General features: G+C 39.1%; 1 long non-coding RNA gene across 7 annotated transcripts in view; it reads right to left on the reverse strand.

Moving 5' to 3' along the window:
• LOC102290699 overlaps positions 1-24,863 on the reverse strand; it is a 152,937-nt gene that overhangs the window by 46,560 nt on the left and 81,514 nt on the right. For 6 of the 7 annotated variants that reach the window (XR_006054832.1, XR_006054833.1, XR_317413.3 and 3 more), the window contains exon 4: positions 20,130-20,405. This is a non-coding gene — a long non-coding RNA (uncharacterized LOC102290699). Of the gene's footprint in view, positions 1-15,006; positions 15,070-20,129; positions 20,406-24,863 lie in introns of all 7 variants that reach the window. The other variant, XR_006054836.1, reaches the window with a different exon arrangement.

Raw genomic sequence — 24,863 nt, forward strand, 5'->3', positions numbered from 1 at the left:
TTCCGCGCTAAAGTCATTGCTAGTTAAATTCCATTCCTAATTAGTGGTGGCAATGAGAATGGAAAGGGGAATTGGTTGAGGAACAATTAAACATCACTGAGGGAAAACAATATTTTCAAACAACATTTGACACCACGAGCCGTGACAGTGTGGGACGAAGCATACGTGCCCACACGGCAGATTTTTCTTCCCCCCCTATCAATTTCAGACTTTTGAGCCAATTCATGTATAGCTGCAGTTAATACAACCTGCAGATATACATTTGTTGTTGACAGAATACATGGAGGGCAGTGCTGGGCAGCAACTAATTACATGTAATGCCAGAGTACTGCGGTCAGTTTTATACTGCATGTAGGCCCTGCAGAGCTTAACTAAGAACTATTAAGAACTGTTTTGTTATTTCAGGCTAAATCCTGAAACAGCAAATATGGCAGGAGGCCTGCCTATTCCACATCAACTGTGTTGTTGCACTGATGTGAACGGCAAACATTTGAGGTTCACAGCAGTTTCAAGGACTTTGCTGGCAGTGATATCTGCTTGACTGTTGAGTGCTCCTCTGGGGTTTACATTTACTAATCAAAATTTCTGTTTTGAGTTGAGTTAATTATGCCTAATTTCTATGAATATACACATCAAAAGGGGCAAAAGGACGCAAATTTGAAAAATCAATAGCTAGTATAATAAGCGCTGACATTATGGGTGTACTACATTAACCATAGAAGACAGCACTATGGCATTTGTGTGGGATCACTCTGAACAAAATATCCATTCACTGAACAAGTTTTGACTCAATAAACACATTTATTGCAATAACATTTGGAGACTGAGAAATTTAAAATAAGTGAGCAGTAGCTTCAAGGCACAACTTCAAAAATCCAAAGTGTCCAAAACATGATTTATAATAAAAGTGCAGTTTTGTGGAGAATAAATGAAATAAACTGGCATCCCCGTTTGTTAAAATAGCAAGTTTTTTGTTAGCACTTTTACTCAAGCACTTGTAGTGAATGACACACACTCACAGACCCTGATGCACCTGATGTAAAGTGTTAATATGAGAGAATTAAGAACGACTATCTCAATGTTGTGATGTTTTAATAGCGTGCAGGTGACTAACATCTCGCTGATGGGAATTTGTTAAAGACAGACGTTTAATGAGCAGCTCTTGAGATTAAATGTGCCAGGATAAATAAGACTGGAATAAAACTTGGATTTTATTGTAAATACGTGCTCAGTGAAAATATCTTGTTATGCCAAAAAAATACGATTCAGAGAAACCAATAGATTTGTATGGCCATTTTTGACTAGCATTACTTGTAGGGAAACCCAGCATTATGTTACGAACTCCAAATTTTTGGAGTGGTGAGCGGATTCTCCCACTTTAGGACAAAACACAGGCTCACATTCTTTGCTGTTTCCTTTTTTTTAATGAGTCACTCACTAACCCTACCTCCTCATAATGCTGACCACATAAATAAGCTCTCCCAAAAACCTCACAAAGCTCACATTAAAGTGTCATTTTTCAACTTTTTTAAACGTACTAAACAGTAATAGTTTGTTTTTCAGATTTCCATCACCACTGCTGCAAATTGCAAATGTGACCTTTTTTTTTCTGGAATGACACCGGAATAAATTATTTCAGTAAAGCACTCAGGCAGATTTTAGCTGCACAGCTCTGTGCTTCACTCAAGCTTGTGGCTCTGGATACATGTGTGCAAGGGTGCAGAAAGCAAAGCTGCACATAGTGTAAATCTCACAAGATATATCATAACATTCGAGTCTGTGAAACTGTCAGTTCAAAGGCTCTTGGTCTCTAGCATATGGAGCAGTGATTTGGCAATTTAGACTATTAAATATAGACTAACAGTGAGCTAATGTTTGTCTATGTAACATGATCAAAGCTGCAAGCATGCAATTATGAAATGAATGGCCTCCCTATCTCTACTGTTGCTTTACTCTTTTAATTTGCCCATAAAGCATTTTCAAGCAAACATTGTCACGATAGAAGTCAAATGTGCTGACTAGCAGCATAGCCATGAAGTCAACACACTGGAATGCACTTCCATCCCCACAGGAGCGAAAGGATGAATTAATATTTGATTGACATGTAGTGAGCCAAGCTACCGAGTGTAAAATGTGCGCTGAAAGCAAGGAAGAAAGTACAGAGAGAGGGGCATTATGATTGATTGACTGTACCTACTGAGCAATTAGAGTGAGATTAATTGGTTAGTTGTCACTTCATTTGACTGTTATTAGCCAAGGAACTCCTCTCTGGAAACCATTTAAATGCGAGATAATTGACATAATTGTTCTGCAGACGACAGAACTCCTGTGGTACTACAGAACACAGTCTGTGGGCTAACAAGAGAAAAAGATTAAAGGAAGAAAAGAAGGTTGAAAATCAGGTAAAATCAAGAGGAAGAAACAATATTTTGTACTCGTGAATATTTTAACAACATTTGAGGTCAAGGAAACTTACTGCTTGTGTGTTTTGGGCTGTGGATTTGCCAGGATATGTCTCCACACTAAGTGAAATTCTTCTTTATTACATATACATGCACACGCACTCACACACATACACACACGCCAACACAAGGTCGGACTTAAAAATTAGAGCAGGGTATGAGGCGACCTTGTGAAGCTCCCGTTAACCAAATAAAAAGTGTATAGGATTTATGATCCTATCAAAGCACTAACACATAACACATCGTATATTCCTAAGCTCATTATCCATTAATGATCTTCCTAACTCATTCACTTTAAATGTTCATAATGTTTTTTAATATTTAAATATACTGCAATTATTGAATCGTTGTATAATTAATCCAATGCCTACTGCAACTGAGCGCATATTTTTAAACCTCTGTCTTTCCCGTTTTCACTTGTGCGATAAAACATTCAAACATTTACACTCTGCATATCAGTGTGGGAGATCAAGAGAAGTCAGCCTGCAAAATAAGCTGTCACAAAGATTAGATGTCATCAGTAGCATTGAGGCTCTAGCCCAATATTGCAATAGCATTCATTAAAAAAAGACATCAAATTACACTCCAAAGTGACGGTAAACTATGCGTTTTTCAGAGATATGATACAAACCAATTAAGGATAGTGTCTGTTTTCACAGTTTTAGGATTATCAGTGTGATAACTAAGCAGAAGACTAGAAGATGCATTGAGATATATCCGGCGCTGGAGGATCTTCCACGGGTTCAAACAAGGATGGTTCTGCACTGCATCTGCAGCCAAATCTGTTTCTTGTGTCCAATTCATAATGAACTGTTTGGATGACTGATTACATATAAAGTAAGTATCTCAGAGAGATGACACAAACAATAAATAATAATGAATAATGTTACAATAAAATGATATTTTTTTAAGCTTACATAAGCTTTTTCACTGAGTAAGAAACAGAACAGCTACACATTTGCAAGGCGTGGAGTTTACTTTGGGAGTTTAAAACAGTTACACACCCAAAGGAAATAAAGGGCCCAGATGACTGTTAATTCAAGCTGACCCTTAAGGAACCCACATTAAGGATTACAAGACATCTTGTCCTATATGGAGTAATTTAAAATGACTGCAGGTATGACTGGGTTTAACTCCATGTTTTTATTTCAATATTTTAGCATGCACCCATTAAAGAAATGAAACCTATGAATGTGTTTAAAGTATTCTGCATTACTGAACATGTCTCCTGTTAGTACTGCACTTTTTCCAACAAGATCAAATCTACCCAGCGTCTGGAAAGAATTACAGTATGTTACAGTTGAGCATATCGTTCCCTCGGTGAACAGGAAATGGTTTATTTCTCCTGAGTGGAGCCTGTCCCAGCTAGGGAAGTGGCTAACCACATGAAGCTAGTGCGATCCAATCTGTTTACACACAGTAATTTGCACAGGTGAGAGAGGATGGGCTGCTGGGATGAATGTAGGAGCCTTGTTTAGTTCTCACCACTGAGGAATTCAGGTTGTTTAAAAAAAAAAGTAAAAATCATGAATTGATTTCATTTATTAAGCCCTGCTAAGATTTGTTCAGGCTTCAAATCATGTGTGCAAAAAAGGTGTGATGGATTTGTTTCAAAGTGATAACAAATGTAGGGAATGAAAAGATGTCTGCATTTAATTAAAGTGCAGCTGACATGAATACAGTCACATAATATGGTATAGACAAGAAGGTGTGACGAGACACTATCTGGGAGCTATAAATATACAACAGTTCGTTATCAGGTTTAGTTCTATGACAGAAATGCAAGCAGCACAAAGTGGTTTAGCGGTCTGCACATTAAAAAGCACCACCACTGTTTGACTGAACCAAGGGTCAGCAGGGGCCTTTTGGAGCTTTTACTCCCATATATTTTTGGGGCTTTTAAACAGATGTTCCCATTTCCTCCAGTTCAAAGACATATCAGGTAAATTGGACTTGAAAAGAACTTCCCTGCTGCATATATGGCTGGCTTCACATCCAGCTCAATTCATCATAGCCAAATTTTACAAAGAAAAATCTGTGTTACAAAGGTAAGCCTGTCAGGAGGAAGAAAAAGAAACAAAAAAAAGTCTTACAGTTGAGCCGCCCTGCTTTATTTTCACATGCTCAAGTGTGCTCATTAGGTCCGTGGTATCAACTGCTTCTCCTGCGTTAATGTGGAGGTGTTGTTGGCAGGTCATGGACGCACAGAAGTGTGAGTCTGACCCGATCATCTGGGCCTTGTACAAAGAGGCAAACAGGCAGACATGCACAAGTGCACAAAGAGACACACTCTTGAGTCTTCCAAAGATTCTTGTATTTATTCAAAGAAAGCGAGTCTTGGCAAAAGATGACACAGCTCCTAATCAACCTGGTCTCTCCATACAGCAGCCTCATTGAAAACACGTTTGTGTCGTCTACAAAGCGCCGACATCTTATTCTATTTGTACTTTTGAAAAGCAAACAGAAGGTTAGGTATTTATTTTACATGTTTTTCATTATTCTGTGCTCATTCCCTCTCTCAACAATCTGCGTCCTTGATCTCCGTGCTCTGTGCTAGATTTTAACTTTGTCACTTTCCTACTTTCCCTTTCAATCCAAGGTCATGCAAAGGTTACTTCATTGTGACAACTTTCCTTTATTTTTTGTATAACATACAACAATCCATCCTAGCTCTGGTGGATATGCCATTCTTATGAGGTTATTCTGACTTGTTTACAACCTTTCCCTCCCCTTTCTTCTCCTCAAATCATTCATTTGCCCGTCCACATTGCTGATCGTTCATCACCGATACAGCCGTTCCTCCGTCTTTATCATCCATCTTTAGCTGCAGTTGTTTATGTCTGCTTGACTCTCTGCCGTGCTGTTTACTGACCGCCCTTGCTTTTTTGGGCTCCTCTCCTTCAACTCTTTACTCTGTTCAATTTGTTATAACTTCTTTCATCCCTTTCCATCTGTATCACTTGAATGCATGCATTTTAAATGGACTTTTTCCCTTTGTTTTCAGCTTTCCATTCAGTCTGCTCACCTCTGCTGAAAGGTAGGTCTTTACTTTGTGTTTTCCCTTATTCCCCATCTTTCGTCTGTGTGTAGTATACATTCAAAACTTGTTCCTTTCGGAGAACTTATGGAGCTCTTCCAACTCTCTGAGATCACATACTGATAAATGCCTATCCTTATTTGCCTCCAAGGATGAAAGGCAGTAAAGAAATCACAAATATTTGACCACAACAAACTTGATAACACCACCCCCTGTAACGGGTACGTGCGTGTGAGGGGTCTGAGGTGTAGCGTTTGAAGGCAGACCGAGGGGCAAGAGTATGCACACAAACACACACACATGCGCACGCATACATCGTCAGGCCCTGTCAGACATCCATCTCACACTTCAGTAGGCTATTTATTTTTTCTGTTTTATTTATGCAGCAATCTCCTTTCAAATTCAGCTCGCACCCATTCGTCTGACTGAGCGGCTGCCCTTTCTTTTCAAAGTGTAAAATTTCATAGACCTTGGGCAAAAATGGAAGAATGGGTGCGAGGGAGAGAGAAGAAACACTGCTAAGGTAATAACCTGATTTCGCCTCAGTTGGTTTTGATTTAAGAGAGGAAGAGTGTGTCAGAGAAACAGCAGGCGCTCTTCTGTCTCGCTTCCATGGCAGATTTTTGAAGAGCGAGGAAAGAGAGGGAAGGAGACGCAGAATGAAAGGAGAGACAACGCGAACAAAGAGAGATAGAGACAGTGAATCACACCCCATGCCAATAAAGTGAAGTGAACTGACACAAAGAAACAGAGATACCATTGAGAAAATGAGCGTTCTACAGAGGGAGACAGGGGAAGGGAGATGGAGAGGAACGCGTTGGGGGTGGGGAGTGGGGGTATTATCAGTGAATGAATTTTTAATAGCACAGAGATCAACCATGCCCAGGAGCTCAAACAGAAATAAATACCTTGCCTCCTTACTTTAAAACTCCTTTTAGAAAATATAACCACAGTACACAGTGTTTTTTTTTTCCTTCCAGGGTTTGTAATCACTCAGGAAAACGTGACAGCATACCTGACACCAGAAAACAAGGAGGAACCCTGACAGCAAGACGGGCAGGGACAGAGAGGCTTATGGGTAAATACAAGGTTGCACGTCACTCACACCACATACACACCAGCCAGCTGATTACCCCAGGTGTCTGCATTCACACATGAGGAGCATTTGAATTTTAAACTCTTCCAAATACATGTGTCAGCCCTCGCCCATCTGTCTGTCACCCTGCAAATGCCCTGACAATAGCACGAGCACAATTAACTTAAGCTGAGAGAATGTGCCAATTTACCCCCAATTTCCTGCTTACAGCGTCAGACGTTCCTTTCAAATGTGTATTTTTTTAGCATAATATATGAGGCAGGCCATTTCACTTGCCAAAAGCATCTCCATTTCAGCAAGGTTGTCCCAATTTGCTGATTTTGAAGCACATACCAAATTAGCGCGCAAAACATTGCAATTTTACCAGCTGCTGTGTGTTCTGTTCAAGTGTACGTCAGCGTGAAAGGCGATTTCAGTTTAAAATCTGGTCCGTGGTTCTTTCTATTTACATTATAGACTCTTCCAATTCTGTAGTTGTTCTTTTCCCAGAAGGTGTATTCAGAGAGGAAGAAATGCTGTGAATTTAGCCTTTATATTTAAAGAAACAAAAACAAATAAAACAAGTTTATGAATTGTGCATTACTGCTAGCCAGCAAAAGCTAGGGAACTTTGAGTCTGCACTACAAATGAATAAGGATATGTATTAATAATTATTAACCATATTCTTATCATCAAGGGACATTAATAATAATTTCTACCTTAAATGATGCATATAGCTTCTTTAGACATGCCCAGATAGCTGTGAGTAACTGTCAGTGTTGGAATAATCTCTGTTCCCTGTGAGGTTGACACCCATCGCTAAGGCTACAGATATGATACAGTACCAAGTCAGTGGGAAACCAAGAAAATGGGAAAAAGATCACCAAAGTTCTTTAGAACAGCTTCAGAAGAAGCGAACAGCAGCTGCACTGAACTTCTCATTGCATTTCTTGCAGAGGGAGATTTATGCAATTACATTAAAAAATCATATATGTCTTAAAGTAAGTGTGTGCAACTCTTTTGTTCACTTGGTTAGCATTTGCAGAATTTATTGGCATCCAGATCCAAGCATTTGGACAGTTACTTATTTGTTTGTTTGTTTGGCAGACCAGTCAATTTCAAATAAAAATGAAGGCTCTTTCAAAGTTAATGGGGTGTTTAATACGTTGAACCTGGGAAATCACAGTTGGAAACTCTTTGAAAAAATGGAATGGACTTTCATAAAATACGAGCTAACAAGCTAATATAAGAAATATCTAATGAACTACATAGCAATCTACACTCAGTACATGCATTTCTACTCAACAGCTGCAACTCTGAATGACGCTTCCTTTTTGTGTAAATGGGGTTTTCTTGTGCAAGTGATGGTACGTTCTAAGGGATCCATGCTCTACAGAATAATTCTGCATTAATTTCACAGTTGCAATTGATCTGCATATGTGACAGTCCACACACATGTGTGCAGCTTCAACTGACCCCTTTGCTGTTTTCATACTTAATTTGTCACACCCTTACCGATTAGTCGACACTATAAATGTAAACGTTTCTTCATAAAACAAAGACAAATGGTTAAAGTGAGACTTTACGTATGTCCAGTTATCCAATTAAGGTGAATTATTCTTAAACGTTTCGTGAGTTATTCTTTGCCTTCATCCTGTTATCCGATTCAAACCTGTCAACAAATCTTAATACAGAGTGTCAGGTTAAATAAAGCTCAGTTTACCTTATTCAGATTTTCTTAAGTAACATTCAGTAGTGTTCCTAAACGACATTATTTATTTAAATTTATTTGCATCATTTATTGTCTACTTTGCCCCTGCAGGAGGAGGATCAGGCTACTCTTTTCCTGGCTGAACTAAAGAAGCAGCGGAGTCCTTCTTCATGAAAAACCTGAAGTGCTTTTTCTTCTTTTGCAGGCACAGTTCCTGCAGATCTTTGTTCTGCGCTGTGAGGTTTGTCATCTCATTGAAAAGCTCTGTATGCTGCAGCTCAAGTTTCTTACACCTTTTCTCCAGTTCTTCTAATTTTTCCTGCTTTTCTTCATGCTTTTCTTTGAGCTCTTTGTTTTTCTCTTGCAGTTTTCTTTTAATGTTTTTCTTCTTGAACTTTCTTTTCCTTGTGCATGACGTTGTTTGTTTGTTGTACTTTGTCAGATATGGCCAGTAACTCTTGATGTCTCCTCTGCAGGTCGTGAAGTGTACACTGGATGTCTTTATGTATTTATTTTCTGTCGTTGCTTCTCCTCTTGCATTTCAGTGTTTGTGTACTGTACTTTGTTGCAAATGGGTATTTTTGCTCACCATTGCTTAGATTTTACTCTGCTTTCTGTGCATATTTTTTCTAGTTCTTGTTTCTCGTCCTCAATTTCAATGTTTTTGTCATTTGCTTTGTTGTATAATATTCTTAACTGTACTTTTCTTCTCAAACTCTTGGAGATCATGTTGCATTTCTTTTTGCATCTCTTCCAGTTGTTCTTTGTCCTTCCGTAGTTGTGCATTTCTTTTGAATGCTTGTTTAAACATCACTTGAAGCCCTTCATATTCTTCTCCATGCACTGGAGCTTGCATTGCATCTCCTGGTCTTTTTCTTGAAGCTTACACTGAAGGTTCTTGATCTTCTTTCTCTTGTTGCAGTTGTGTATTTCTTTTGAATGCTTCATTAAACACTTGAAGCCCTTCATTTTTCTTCTCGAATTGCTGGAGCTTGCACTGCATCTCTTGGTCTTCTTGAAGCTTGCACTGCATCTCTTTGTGTATTGTGTTTTGGAGTTTGCACTGTATGTCCCGGTGCTTCTCCTGTGTTGTTTTTCCTTTATACAAAGCTCAAGGGGCTTCAAAAAAATCATCGCGTTGAGGAGTGCTGGGGTAATCTCTTTGTCTTGGGTAGTGGGTTTTTTTTTTTAGACATTTTTGAAACCTTGTAACAACCCCTCTGTAAAGGATCCGAATGTTTTCAAATTCTTCTTAGTAGATGAATGTTTGACAGCTGCGAACCAACTGACATATTGACTGAAAACTGAAATTAGACTTCAAATTTATTTTGTTTCCTTAGGAGTTATGACAACATATAAAATTTTAAATGTATCATGTTAGAGTGTTTAATACACTGAACCTGGGAAATCAAAGTTGGAAACTGTTTGAAAAAAGGCTTTCATAAAACACAACTGTTACAAGTCAGATGAATCATGGGATATAGCACAGAAGCTGGGAAAAGGCACAGACTGCACAGTTCAGAAAGCTAGCATGCACTGAGTGCAGATTGATATGTAGTTTGTATATGATTAGATATTTCTTACCGTCTTATTAAGAAAAAATTGTGATTCCCAGAAAGTCACTTCAAAAACATACTTGGTCTAAAACTGCATAAACCTTTGTTATTGTTACCTTGTTATAGCTAAAACATGCTGTAGCAGCAACCTTATTAGTCAGTAATTTCTCATGGGACACTGACAGATCCAAACCTGCTGTGGTCTGGCTACAAGAACATGGGTTGAAGCCTGCATGGATGGATTTTGATGGATTCTCAAGATTGAGGACCTTAAATGCTTGCCAAACTAACAATGTTCCACCTCTTTACACTGAAAAATGTCTTTTGCTGTATATTCTTAGTATCATTATCCTGTTAAATTATGAGACGCTGTCCAGGTTAATCATTCTCTAATGAGTTCTGAGTGCTATTATCCTATATACAGTACTATGCAAAAGTCTTGAGTGACCCCTCATTTCTTCATATTTTGGTTGGAAAATGGGATATAGGTTGAGTGATTTATCTAAACGTGCAAGCACAATTTGTGCATTTCTAATGTGCTCGAAAGTCAATGTTTGTTATAACCAGTGTTGGGACTAACGCGTTATTAAGTAACGCGTTACAGTAACTACGTTATTATTGTGGTAACGAGCACGGTAACTAGTTATTATGCCAAAATCAGGAACGCGTTACTCGTTACTGGGATTTAGATAGGGTCGTTACTCGTTACTTCGTGTGGTGGCTATCGCGGAGCTTCCACAGATTCAGTAACATTAGCAAGTGGTGGAGGCCAGCAGGTGGATGAAGGAAAAGGGAGCAGAGAGGAAAGAGACCCGAGGCGGCCGCCGGTCCAAGTGTCAGTGAACTGAACTTCAGGTAAGAAGTTATGACCTGCAGTCCTCTGGGTCAGATATGAACCAAGTTTAGGTGGAGTTTATTTTCGTTAGTGCTGACTTTTTCCGTACTGCGTGCTAGCTAGCATGACGGAGTTTCTATACAGCTGGGTGGGTGCTATGAAGTTATGATGTTGAACTTTATTTTGTTCATAAGTTAATTAGAGTTGCCAACCGTCCCGTAAAACTCGGTATTCAGAGAAAATATTAGCGTTTTGTATTGAGGCTGAAAAGGAACAGTTTGTCCCGAATTTCAGCTACAATGGAAAAAGGACACAAAGCTGGAGTTTTCTGCTGTCTTTCGCTAACAGCTGCCTCTTCTTCTTCTCATCTCTCCCCTCCCTCTCCTGTTCTACTTCAATCATGAAACTGATCAATGATCAGCTGATCGGCTCTCTCTTGTTTGTTTATCGCCCACTTTGCCGAAGAAAGCGATTGGCTAAACACAGCAGCACGTTTAAGCTTGATCAGCTGTTGTTAGAATTTATTTAATATTAATTTCTAGTATCAGCTGATGTTTGCTGGAGCCACAGCTGTAAAGCTGCTGGTCATGATATGGTTTGGTTATCTGGTGAGAGGGAAACATGAAGATGAAACCAGGAGATGTCCTTACTGATCATCAGAGCTGAACAGGTGATGGAGAAACAGGTTTACCTTTTAGGTGACATGAATGAGTTGAAGGGAAGTTATGAACTGTTTCTGAGAGACAAATAACCACCAGGATCCTTTTCTAAGTAGCTGACAGCTGGTAACTGTGCAGGGGCGGGTCTAGCAAAGTGTTGCCAGGGGGCCCAGGTAGGGCATTAACAGGGAAAGGGGGGCACAAAGAAATACTTTTCTTTCTTATTCTCATTTAAAATGTCTAGCTTTTAATAAATAATTATCTGAATCTTACAACAAACGATTGATAGATTGATGCATATATACCATCAGAACAGTGTACATCACTGTCACAACAGTGTTTGTTTTCATTCAAAGGCTTTATGATTTTTCCTATAATGGTGGGCCGGTCTCTAGTCAAAATGCCCGGGCCACATTTTTCTGTCCCAGTCCAGCCCTGTATGCAGCTCATCTGCAGTCTGGTGTTACCTACATCTTCCTATTCAGAAGGCAGAATTTCTGAGTTCTGAGTACAATCAAAGCACCACGACTGCAGTTTTTGTGTTGGATGTAAAAGGCGCACATGACGTCTGTGACGTAGGCTAGAATCATGGCAGCAGTCAATGACGGTCCAGGCGTGGGATTTCTCTCGTGGAAATATGCACATTATCTTTTCCTTTCTATTGGTAGGTGGCACAGTGCACTGTGGCAAGTAAGCAAGCTAGAAGACTGGCAAAGTTATGGAAGCAACACATTAACAAGAGAATTCTGAGTAAAACCAAAGTTACTTTCCCTAGTAACTCGTTACTTTCAAAGTAACGAGTAACTTGAAGTAACTGAGTTACTTTTGAGAGAAGTAACTAGTAATGTAACTAAGTTACTATTTTAAAGTAACTTACCCAACACTGGTTATAACCACCTTAGAACTTTTAGGCAAGTGTCCCAATAATTTCTTTGAGTAGCCTTCAAGAAAAGTTCTCAAAGCTCTTCTTTGGGGGGGTTCTTTAAAACGCAAAATACATTACCAACATGGCGTGCAATGTTGTTAATATAATGTTCCCTGCCATTTCTTCTGTGAACACCGTTGTTTTTAGAATGTTTGATTTCGGCAAAGCAAATGGCCTTGATTTTATCAGATGTGCTTCTTGAGTGTTTCTATTATGCTTACTTCATTTGCTTTTCTTGTCTTTACTTGCAGATGGCACGTAATTACAGCATATTTTGTATGAAAACGAGCTGCCCACACAGTGTCACATGTCCAATTACTTTTAAAGCTTTTCTTTTGTAAGTTTCATAAACTTAACATAAACTTCAAGTCAAAGTTGAGATATGGCACTTTAACTGTAGTTTCCTCTACTTTATTTAAAATAAAATCACCACTGACTGTCTGATCACAGCGAGAGAGGACGGTGGTGCAGAGCCAAAGGAGATGATGTGGTCTACGCAGTGATGGAATTCATTTCTTTCCCAGTCACTCCCAGTAAGAGTCATTTCTGTTGTTTAACAAATCTATTGACTTTTTATTTTTAATTTTAAGTCAACAGACTGATGAAAATTCCAGCAAGCAATTTCAGAGAACAGTTCAGCAGTGAGTTTTTCAAAAGCAATATGGATCAACAACCACAGAGAATTTGGGATTTGATTGTTGTAATCTCCTACAGGGGAGATGAAGCCATATTGCACTACACAGATACTGTGCAAAATCTAATTAATCCAACCTGAATCTTAATTAACTAAAATACAACCTGTCTTCTTCTTCTTCTTCTTCTTTTTTTAACCCCAACTCCAAACAGCTCTCCTCCTTCTAGAAGTAGAAAATAAAAACCCAACAATATATAACATCGCATCCGCTGAACTGAAAACCATGATTTTGTTGTTGCTCGTAGAGAAAGTATCTTCACTCTAGAGAAAAAGCTTTTTTCTGCCTCTATTCATGTAGAAAAAAATGAATGATCTATAAACACCACTTACACGTTTTACTAAAATTGCTTACTTCTAGGATTATATTGTTAGGATTATAACAATTGCCAGAGTTGTATCAATAGTATAATAAGAATATGACTTTGGAATGAACATCATATCATGTTTCTGGGCTCTCTCTGTTTTGGAGTTAATCTACCATATTTGATAGCAGCTGTTGTTTATTTTGCCTAGAATGGAGGACTGCAAGCACTGGGTTCTATACACAAGAACTGTTTCATACTGGTAATGCACAAAGAATGATAAAATATAAAGAAAACAGACAGTGTTTTCATCCCTGGGTGTCAAATAGTACTCTTCTGTCAGAAGTTGCTGCCGTCAGCGAGGGTAGCAGTGGGTTCACCTATTGCCTTTAGTTTAGATTTAGGTACTTAAACTATGTAGACTCAATCCCACCATGTTGCAATCAGAGTCTGTCTGCATAAATGAGTATTTCTCATCTGTGATGCATCTCTTTGCAATAGGGAGCTGGAAGCCAAATTCAGAATCAATCCTTTAGAAAAGATAGGTTGTCAAGCGCCTGTCATTTTGCCCTCCTAGAGCAACTATGTCACTATTTGTGGAGCCGTTTCTGAATTTCTCTTTCAGATCTATAAGGTTCTTACTGGACATAAATTTCTGTTTAATGTGAATTTCTTTTGTAAGCAGACAGAAACAGATTTGCCATTTTCACCAAATTCACAAACAGATTGCAAGCGAATGGCAACTTAACTCCATTCACTGATAGCAGACTGATAGCAGCGAACTACCTTAGTCTTATTGCCCTTTTTATAACCATCTTGATGCACTGAAGTTGCTTTGAAGACAACAACTGACTACAAGTGGACCCCATCTTTAGAACAACCATTTCAAAGACAATGATATAACAAATTCATTGCACAAAGTCAAAATAGTTTTGGTAATGCTGCCTTCTCCAACCACTGTTGGATAACACAACAGCAGCATTTGATTCATTTAGAGTCAGAACAGGCTGAAAAGCAGTAACATGCTGATACAAACTGATGAGGATTGAGGGGGAAAAAAGCAGAGTAATGTTTGTTCACTGCAGGTCTGAAATCTCTAAAAGTGGAAAATCTATAAAATAAATAAATAAAATTCCAAACAATGCATTTTGCCTTCTTTTCATAATAACTTCAAAATTGTTTTGGGCACAATAAGCAGCTAATCAGTGACTCTAAATGAAAACTTTTTCCTTGAGCCACTCCAATATCTGTGCTAGCCATAGTGATAATAGCAGGTTTCACAGACTTATAAAGCTTCTGCGTGCTCATCTCCAGTGAGACAAACAAGGACAAACACGCACGCAAACAATGTGTGTTTCACCGAAGCCGACTCAGCTGTAATAAAATAATATAAAGTTGTACCACATTTCAGTTCATATCGGAGCAGTGGTATTATTCCCTGCACCTATTCCTATTATCACGGGCTCTCAAAATGACTCAAATTAAAACTCACATTAATCCGACAGTGTAATCCCTCTACTGCATGGAACAGTCTTTTCAGTCTGAGTGTGGATTAGAGAACACTGAGACCCTGTGTTGGTGGTCACTGGTGTATAACACCTCATAAAGATAATATGCTATGTGTGTGCGCGCTTGTGTTTTTCCTGCTGCGACGGTGGTCAGCACAATATAGCACAAAAAGCTTGTGTGTGTGGGAGGGGTTGGGTGTTGTACATGTGGATAATGTGCTTCTTTTACCCTTTGTGGTTACCTGGTGAAGAGGAAAATCCCTATGAGGTGGTCTTCTTGCTATGTGGACTACAATGAAAGTGGCCTGTAACAGAGGAAATGGTGAATTAATAAAATAAGCCCCCTGAGTAGAACACTGTTTGACTAGTCAGAGGGCACAGAAAAGGGATGGAGGGAAGGGTTTGGCAGAATAAGAAAAACTGAGAAGCACAGATAAAATGGCACTGTTTGTACATGTTTTGTGGCTGTCTATAGGTTTGCACTGGTGCGCTGAATATATAAAGGCCTAATGCACGCTGAGTGTATTTCATATTATCCTTTAGTGAATCAAGAAGGAAATAAATATATAAGTAAATGACAAGTTTTTGTCTCAGTGATCCCCGAACAAGACACACACACACATATTTTTTTGCCTGCCCTTCTTGCTTACAATCAAGCAGCTTATCATGCTGCTCACACAGCATCCTGTACAGCATCTTTAAGTATCAATAAAACCCTAGCTGCAATCACCACATTAAAAGAGAGGACAAATGCACCTCTTGACCCAGACACATCTGGTTAATGGAAATCTGAAACATTAATAAAAACGCTATCGGTGAGCAATGCTCGGCTGCACACGACTCAGTGGAGCTGTGAATGAATATGCTCATTTTGCGCGGTTGCTACATACCAAATGGGCACAATCTTAAAGGTGTTCCTTACTATAAAAACAGTTCATCTTCATTTGAAACAATGATATTATTTGGAGTCTGTGTTTGTGGATGTGTACGCATGATCCATAAAGAGATGTACACTATGTATATATTCATAGCTGACTTTTATGGCTGTGAAAACAGGTCCCACTAGTCTACAGTGGCAAATATTATTTCATTCATCACCCCTAAGAGCTTATACTGTAGACCAGTAAAGCTGAATGCTGATGAGCTGACCATGAATCACTGCAACATCAAGTATGTTTATTAGAATGCTATTCAGATTTATTATTTAGTCTGGTATTGTGACTTTGTTAAAATCTAATATAAATGACAACATTATTGTTATTTAACGCTTTGGCAAATGGTTAAATAAAAAAATAATATGCCTAAGATGTATTGTTTCCATAGCGGCAATAACAACAGCAACTTCGTGTGTACCTACTACTGCACCCATTTTTGCAGAGCTGCTGGAATGGCACACCAAATGAATCATTTACAGAAAATTTTGATTTGTCAGTGCAGGATAGATGGATCCTGGTCACGCTGTATAACAAAAGCATGGGTGGGCATTTACAAAGTGTCAGGTACAGTGCAGAACAAAAATCTCCTAATCTCCTTACTCTTTGCTGTTCATTATTATTTTACAGGGCAGCCGTCCCAAATACATAAGGCCCCTACCCTGCTCAGCCCAGTCTGCCAAGCACCAATGCTGGGTTTGATATTCTTCCAACATCCAACAGGCTATGATTATTTCATTCCTTTTTTAACATAACGCATCAATTATTCAACCTTTGCGAGACCAGATTTGATTGCGTTTTTATTTAACAAAAATGACTGTGTGTGCGCGCGCCTCCACCCATCTAAAGGAAGACTGAATATAAAACGTTCCGCAAAGATAATACCTCATGGCTTGAAAGAGTGATGGATGGTGAAGGGGGTGGAGTAGAAGGAGAAAGAGAGAGAGAGAAAAAAATACAAGTACTCTGGAATAAATGATGACTGCATTAGCATAGGATAGCACAGGGTCCCTTCACTCTACAATAAATTGCTCCCCGTCTTCAAGGCAAACTGCCCACACAACAAGTGCAGCCATGACATTGGAAAGCGGGTGTGCACGGGTGTTTGCTTGGACTGATTCTGCTGGAGTGTAGCACTGCTGCAGCACTGCAACAGCCATGGAAAAAAGATTCGGTTATTATGTAGCAACACAAATCTGTTACATCCAGGTTTTTCAGTGCAGTTAAGTAAATAAGTAAAGTCAAACACCCAGCGGTTAGCGGGGTAAACTTTCATTGTTTAAATGTAATGAAGGCCTTAAACTTAGCGCTCAAAGCATTTCATTTTTGTATTAATTAGTCTGCGACGCCCAAGACTCATTAATTCACACCTTTTCAAAAAATTATCCCTTTATCCCTTCGCCTCATTTCCTCTTTCTCTCTCTCTCTCTCACACACACACAGGCTCACTTCACCTCTCTCTTCCCTGCCATTCTTCTCCTCTCCTCGCATCCTCATCTCTGCTAATGAGCCTACTTAAATCTATGCCAAAACACAAACAGCATGAGAAAAAGAAATAGGTACAGTGCTTAGTCTGTTTGTTAAAGGATTCATCATGTGAGCTGTTTTCAATAAATAATAAATGCAAGCGCTGACTTTTGTCTGCAGACGAGACTTTGGAACATGAATTATGCATTGTTATTCTTGGATAGGCCAACACAGGGACAGGGTGGCAGTGTGTGTTGTGTGTGCGCGCGTGGAAGTGTGTGTACATGAGGGTAGATCCTGATACACACTGCGAAGACAATGTTTCTGAGGCTTTACAATCAAGGCATGTGGACACAGCTCACTGTGATTACAACTCGAAAGACATTGTTTTGTTTGCAAATACACATGCTGCCTAAACCTTAAGCTCCTGGAAACTCAGCAAGACGTTTCTGTTTCCAGTTAGAAAGTTGAAAGGATCGCAAACTGCACTGCTCGACTATTATTAGTCGTTTATCTTATTCTAATCAAGTCTCTTTTATGGTTGGATGATGAAGGGCAGGATGTGTGTGTTTTCACTCAATTGCCCTGTGTGTGTGTGTGTGTGTGTGTGTGTGTGTGTGTGTGTGTGTGTGTGTGTGTGTGGTGGGTGGGGAGGGGAGGTGGTCCCCTAGCACATTTGTGTTCACAGTATTTTTCCATTTGATCCCTTCTCTCTCCCTTTTCTCCTCTTTTTGCAGCTTTTCCCTACCCTATAATCACTACGACAACAAAGGAAGCTTCGTTCCCGCTAGACAGTGGAAAGGTTTCACTGGCAATGCTAAAATATCTGTGTGTTTTCCCCCCCACTTTATTGTCTGTTGTCACCAGGAAATATGAGTAAAGAAAAAAAAGCTTGATTGAAAATCAGCAAAGAAGAGAACAATTACAAAGAGGAGAAAAGAACTCACATCCGCCCGTGACAGCAATCATCACTGATCTCTGCTGTCATTTTTACTCCACAGTAAATAATTCATCAAAAGAAACAAAGGGGAAACAAATATGCAAATAAACCCCAAAAAGGCCAGTAACATCGGCCTAATGCCACAAGGGAAGAATAGCAGTGGATTATCATCATGGAAGGTTATGACTGTGATGAATCTGAATTTTTCTTGTTTCATCTATCTTGACAGTACTGAAGTCACACATACACACAGGGGGGAAAAAAACCTGGAGGGATTTGAGGGTTTGATTGAGGAGAGGAGGGAGGGGAGGGATTAAGGACAAGGGGAATGGAAGGATTGGGTGGAGGGGCAGGGGGGTAGTAGACATCGGAGGGAAGAAGAAAGAGATTTGGGAGGGGATGGAAGGAAAGGAGGGAGGGAAGCTTTTGAGGGTGTATTCGACAGTACTGTGAAAGGTAGCCATCAACGGCTTTGATGAAAAGTGCAGGCCTTCTAAAGCTTAGGAGTGACAGCATATGATTTGGTCAAAGCATGAAGCTTTTCAAAGGTAGACATTCTCACTCCCATTCATCTCTCTCAGGTTGAATATAACTTTTGGGCTGAGCTCTGGCAAAATTCTGAATTGGTTTGACAGATTGACTGCATATTGTCCCTGTGACTTACTGACAGTCGGCTGCCTGGAAATGTAGACATCTCGAAATGAAAGGGGATTATATGTAATGTTTCAACAGCACTAAGATCACAGGGTATTCAGAAAGACACATTTTGTATCTAGAAAGTGACACAAAATATGTATGTCCTGTATACTTTAAAGAAACCTAATCATCATTGCCCTGTTTCTCCAACAGCAGCTATACAAAACACCAAGATGTAAGAGTAATAGCTTTGAATGGATTTCCAAAACTGAAATTTCAGTGTTAAAGACGTACAAAAAGACATCAAACACTTTTTTTACATGTTATAAAAGTCAGTCACCCTTAAAACTAACTTCATCACTCCTGCAAATGCACCTCTTGTGTATGTTATGCAGCAGAGTGTGTGTTTCCTACATTTGGTCACATACTCTTCTTGGAGTGGTGCTTGAGGCTTATTAGCAGTTTGGCTTGGTAATGTGACAATATGGACAGGCTTTCTGTGCCAACAGTCGTTAAAATCAAGGGCCGAGGTTTACAGTCCCAGGTCAGTGATAATAGGCAACGAGTCTGTCAGATGATACCACTGTGTCATTTTCATTCACATACATAAATACATAATGTTTGAAATTACATGCAATTTAACACCTACGCACACAGATGGACAAACACACACTCGTGATGCTGCTCTTACATGTAAAAGCATGCACAAAATTGAAAACACATGTCTGTGAAGCTCTGGTCCGGCAAATGTGTATAGCTCTCTCTCTCATACACACACACACAGATAATAGTGTCTAATTTAGGCCCTCATATCTGTAGGGTTCTCCAGAGGACTACATTTCATCAGGAATACACCGATGACCTACATACTAGGAATACACAGACACACACACACACACACAGTAATATATCCACAACATGCTTCAACACTGCCATACATCCCTAGACTATAGGGGTCTGCATGCAGACACATATAGTTCACTCCCCATACACTCTGGGTGCCACTTTTCACACCTAATCAGTAGCACATAAATGCAGAAGTGTAAACATGCCTCAAGTCAATGTATATGTGCTTCCATTCACCCACTGCAAACACACACACATACACACTGACTGTATGCAAAAAAAGATATGAACTCACATCCACATTAAAAGTATGAAACATATCCAAACAAAGACCTATAAAGTATAAAATGTAAATCACATATATACAAACTGAAAGGCTGTAGCTATAATATCTGGTCACATTACAGCACGTTAGAGTAGATTAAGATTAAATATGGTTTATCCTATACAGAGATAAGAACAAAGACATATGTGTATAACAAGATTAACAAAAAATCTATTCGGGTTATTGTTTTTATCCTGACATGATCATTTCAGCACTCACCAGAAAACTCTTTGTAATGCTGCTTCATTTAGGACTCCAACCGAAACAACATTCAACATTGCGGTTGATTTCCACTTTGAGTGGTCCTGCTGTCCTGCTTGGGGCAAATCTTCCAATAATGTGATACAGAAACTGCACCATGTTTCTGCTGAGGAGGACTGCGATTGCTGTATCGATGCTGTATTATGCATTCTGCTGGCACCAGACAGACCTCCAGTCATCATTCATCATTCATGGGCATCGTCTGTCAGCATTTCAGTCTATGGCCAAGAGGACCTGACAAAGAATGACAGTGAGCAAGAGAAAAAAGGAGGAAAATGTAACTAAATGCACCAGAAGGCCTGATTCATACACAGTCACCAAACACTAAGAAAGAGATTAAGTCAGAAACACTGACAGAATGAAAAATAAGGAGATAGAGTAAAATGTCGACTTTTATGAAGGAGAGAGGAAAGAAGAGTTGCCTGCGAAAAAAGACATATATTATTTCTACGAAACACATCCTGAAATCTTGAAAAGTGAAAAAACATATTCATCAACAGGTTAAGAAGACATTTAGAGTCCCTGCAATAAGACTTTTGGCAATAGTTGGAGACACAGGCAAAGACATTTATGGGTGGCTGTCTGCTCAATGCCATGCTTATAAATGGCTAAAGGAACCTGACTCATACATCTTATTGGTTTAGAGAAGAAGGAACTGAGGTTGGGACCACAAATGATGCAGAAATAGACATTTGAACCAGCATGGAAACACATTAACTATTTTCACATTTATGGGTGGTTAGAGGACCTGACTCATACATGGTGGCGTCTATACTTCCTTTTAGCTCCAAAGCTTAAAATTTATAGCAATAGCAGCTTTTGGAGCTGATGTTGGACCACAGGTGATGGCGTACTCATTGGATTGTAATATACTGTATTTCCAATTGAAGCAGACACACTGCCTTATCTGTGATGTTTATGCAACAAATGAAAGATTCTAATTACGTTTCCATCACTCAGTAAAGAGCATATTAGGATAACTGATAGGAATCTAATTGAGACACAGAAGTTATTGGATGTTACTAAACAAGTATCAACTTTTCAAGCTTTAGGCAATATTTTATTATACTGCTTCCTCTTGAACTAAAGCAACCTCGGTTATGTGTAGAAATATCGATTCCAGCTTCACTCCCTAAATGAGTATACAACACATTCACAGCCTATGATTATATAATTATCTGTTGCCTCAGTAAATCACTCTAATTATAGGCGCACTGCATGCGACAACTGAATGAAATGCAGGCTGTGTTTTCATGTACATAAATTGAGCTCGTAGAATCAAAAGATTCTGGTGTCGTTTATTTCAATAATAGCACGGACTGTTTGAGGCAATGCATCTGAAGGTTTGCACATTATTAAGATGATCAAGATGCTGATGCTGATTAAATGTGCAAATATTGGAAAAACTGACACAAGACAGCTTTTTGTCTGTCTGCAAGGGCGATGACATTAATTCCTACTTTAATAATCAAAAGCACAGACACTCGTCTGCTGAGACTTATACTGACCTTCTGAAGCAAAAAGGCACAGCCTGAAAGTTCTGCTTGTGCCACAATATTACAAATTTTCTAACAACAATAAAATTTGTTTTTTTAGACTCTTATAATCTTTGTAGAGGTACGTTTTAGTTTCCACTGACAGCTGACTTACAGCTATCTTTCTTCAAGCTACAACCACTATTTGGGATTGTCAGCATCCTTTACATCGAGTTCCAGATGCTTCTATTAGGGCTAAAGTTTAAGTTGTACGAAGATAATACTAATAGATACAGGTTGTCCTTTGTTCCATCTGTTCTTCTTTTTGTTTGTTTTTCTAACAGTGTAGGATATTTGGACCTTGTATTGTGTTTTGTACGATGTACTATAATTATGTATTGTGTTGTGTTGGTCTACTGTCTGCTAAGGAAATTGCCTTGTGGGGAACGGTTTTACTTTTGTACTCTGCCTTTCAAAGATGGCCTCCAGACAGATTTATTTCCACATATAAGTGCATTAATCAAGGAACAGTTAATAACACATTTTAGCTAGTGCACGACAACATGCCCAGTCTGGAGTGCTTCAACGGGATTGCTGAGGTTGATAAGAGAAATGTCCTGACATATATTGGATGGACTGCCATGTAGTTTGGTACACAAATGTCATGTCCCCATCAGGATTTGAACAGATTTTTATTGATTTCTTTTAAACTGGCACATAAAATTAGGGATTTTTTCACTATCCAATTGTTGTTAACATGCTAGCATTTAGAACGTCTGTGATGATGTATAGTCTCATAGACATGCAAACATGACCATAGATTTTCTTTACATTGTTTCCCTTTGCTTTGTTCATTTCAAGCATCATTTCTAGTTTAAAATCATAATTTATTCAAAATTATTTCTACATTCCATCAATGTTAAAGCAGCTACATATAAAAAAAAATATTTAAAAATTAAAGGTATCCCAAAGTAACAAAACTGTACAAACGAGGACCTTTAGTTACAGTTACACTGTTGTTTTTCTTTATGTACTCCTGTCTGCAAAATTTAACAACACAAACTGAATGTTATGTAATGAGGTAAGTTGCAAATGAAAAGTATTTATCTGAAATAAGAAACAAAGAAGAGGGAAATTTAAAGCGCAGTCAGACAGAGAATAAAAAGAGGTTGAGTAGAACAAACAGCACTTTGTAATCACACATTCACAATGTGCTACCAAAGAGCTCAGCTACTGTTATGTAAACCAGGATGAAACATTCATAGCCAAAAACCTCATCGGACTATCGACCCATTGAGATTGTGCGTGAAAGACGCATATGGAGGGCCGGCTACGATCTGAATCTCATCCATAAAAACAGGAATGCTTAGAAAGGCTCAGTGTGTTAGACAGATGTCAAACTTACTGAATTACCGGTACACTACTTAAGAAACACTTTTACTGGTATGAACTGAAAAATGCTTCCAGAGAAACTAACGTTGTATTGATAGGGATTGTTGGGTAGAAGGGAGAAGATGAAGGGCAATAAGAGGGGTATATAAGAGGGGAGAATGGAAGAAAATACAGATAGGGATTAGGCAATAAAAAGACAGATGAGATCAAGAGACCGTTCTGACACGCTCAAGCAGCCAATGCTTTCTGTGAGCCTGGGAGCAGCTGAGCTGAGTGGTTGCACACACTCCCACATGCACAAACACACACACACACACACACATATGCACCAAATTGTGATGTGGTTAGCCGTGACTTTGTGTCTGACTGGGTGTATATATGAGATGTTTAGAAAGGGGCTGTACTGTAGGAAGTTGTGCCAGATCCCCAACACCACACCCCGCCACCATAAGGAGTAGGAGACTTAGTGGGCTTTTGGCTTCTGTTGTGGTTCCTTTAATTCTCTCCCTGTCTTTTTTTTCTGTCTCTGACTCTCACTCAATCTCTGTCCTAGCTGTCTGTCTGTTTCTCAGTCTGTTTCTCAACGCTCTGCTTCCCTTTGGCTGTTTCTCCGGATTTTCTTCTCTCTATATCCATCGATCTTTCTCTCATCCTTAAACCATTCATCCTTCACTTTCTTCAAGGCAATACACATCCGTGAATAACATTTGAAGTTATCTAATGTCATGAGTCCTGCATGTTACAAATCAAATAGGAAGGCGCGACTCAAGAGCCAGCAATCGAAATTCAGTCGTGGAAAAAAGAACATGACAAGAACTTGGGCAGTAAAAAAGCAAACTTTTTACAAAAAGCATCAGTAAAACCTGTCCTACAAATGACTAAAGAACCTGATCTTTTACACATGTGTGAGCCAAGATACTGTAATTTGACCACACGGGCAGTTTAGTTTATGACTGTAATAAATATGGGAACGTCCTGTCAGATAAACCACAACACTCATACGGTGGTGTGGTGTGGTGTGATCATACGGTGGTGGGCTTTGTTAAGGTTTTGGGCTTCTGTTGTGGTTGCTTTGTACCTCGATGCCATTTTTTTCCTCTAAGATTATCCTGGCATTTTTCATCAATCAACTTATTCTCTGTTTCACCCTGCTTTCTTTGAATATGACCTAATTTTCCTTTAATAACTTATAACTGAATATGAGCAATAATCACATTTGTTCCTTTAGTTTTTCTAATGCTTATTGCTACACAACTTTTTTTCTTCCTATCTTCCTCTTCTCCTCATCTTTATTTTTTCTTTTTTTAAACTTAAAAAGTTTTAACCTGCCTTTTGCAACACTGGTCGGCTCAAGACTCTGATTTTTCAGTAAACCTATGTGTATACACCCACACCTTCCACACAGAAGCACTGAAGCACACAAATACAGAGAGCACCACGGGTGCATTTGTACACACATGGAACCTGACAGTCTCATTTTCTGCTATACACACGCAATCTTCTAACCTTCTATCAAGCGACCCTGCATGCCTTGTTCACCCATTTCCTACACCTCAAACACTCGCACGGCAACTTAATTAAACCACACTTAAGTCTAGATTGTTCAGCTGGGTTGTTTGAGAAAAAGTGGACCAGGTATTAATCATGTCGTAGGGCCATAAAACTGTTTACACAGACACATTGTGGGGTCTTCTCTTTCGTGTGGAGGACAGATGGGCAGATATTTTTACCGCTAGGCTAAACCTAGCATTGGGTCAAGTGTCTAATTGGAAAAAGCTTCATACAAACGTGCATATGTGTGTGTGAATTACAAAAGGTCATGGCT

This window comes from Haplochromis burtoni, unplaced genomic scaffold (genome assembly GCF_018398535.1).
Source record: "Haplochromis burtoni strain Fernald_Lab_line unplaced genomic scaffold, NCSU_Asbu1 Contig_142, whole genome shotgun sequence".
NCBI classification, from domain to species: domain Eukaryota; kingdom Metazoa; phylum Chordata; class Actinopteri; order Cichliformes; family Cichlidae; genus Haplochromis; species Haplochromis burtoni.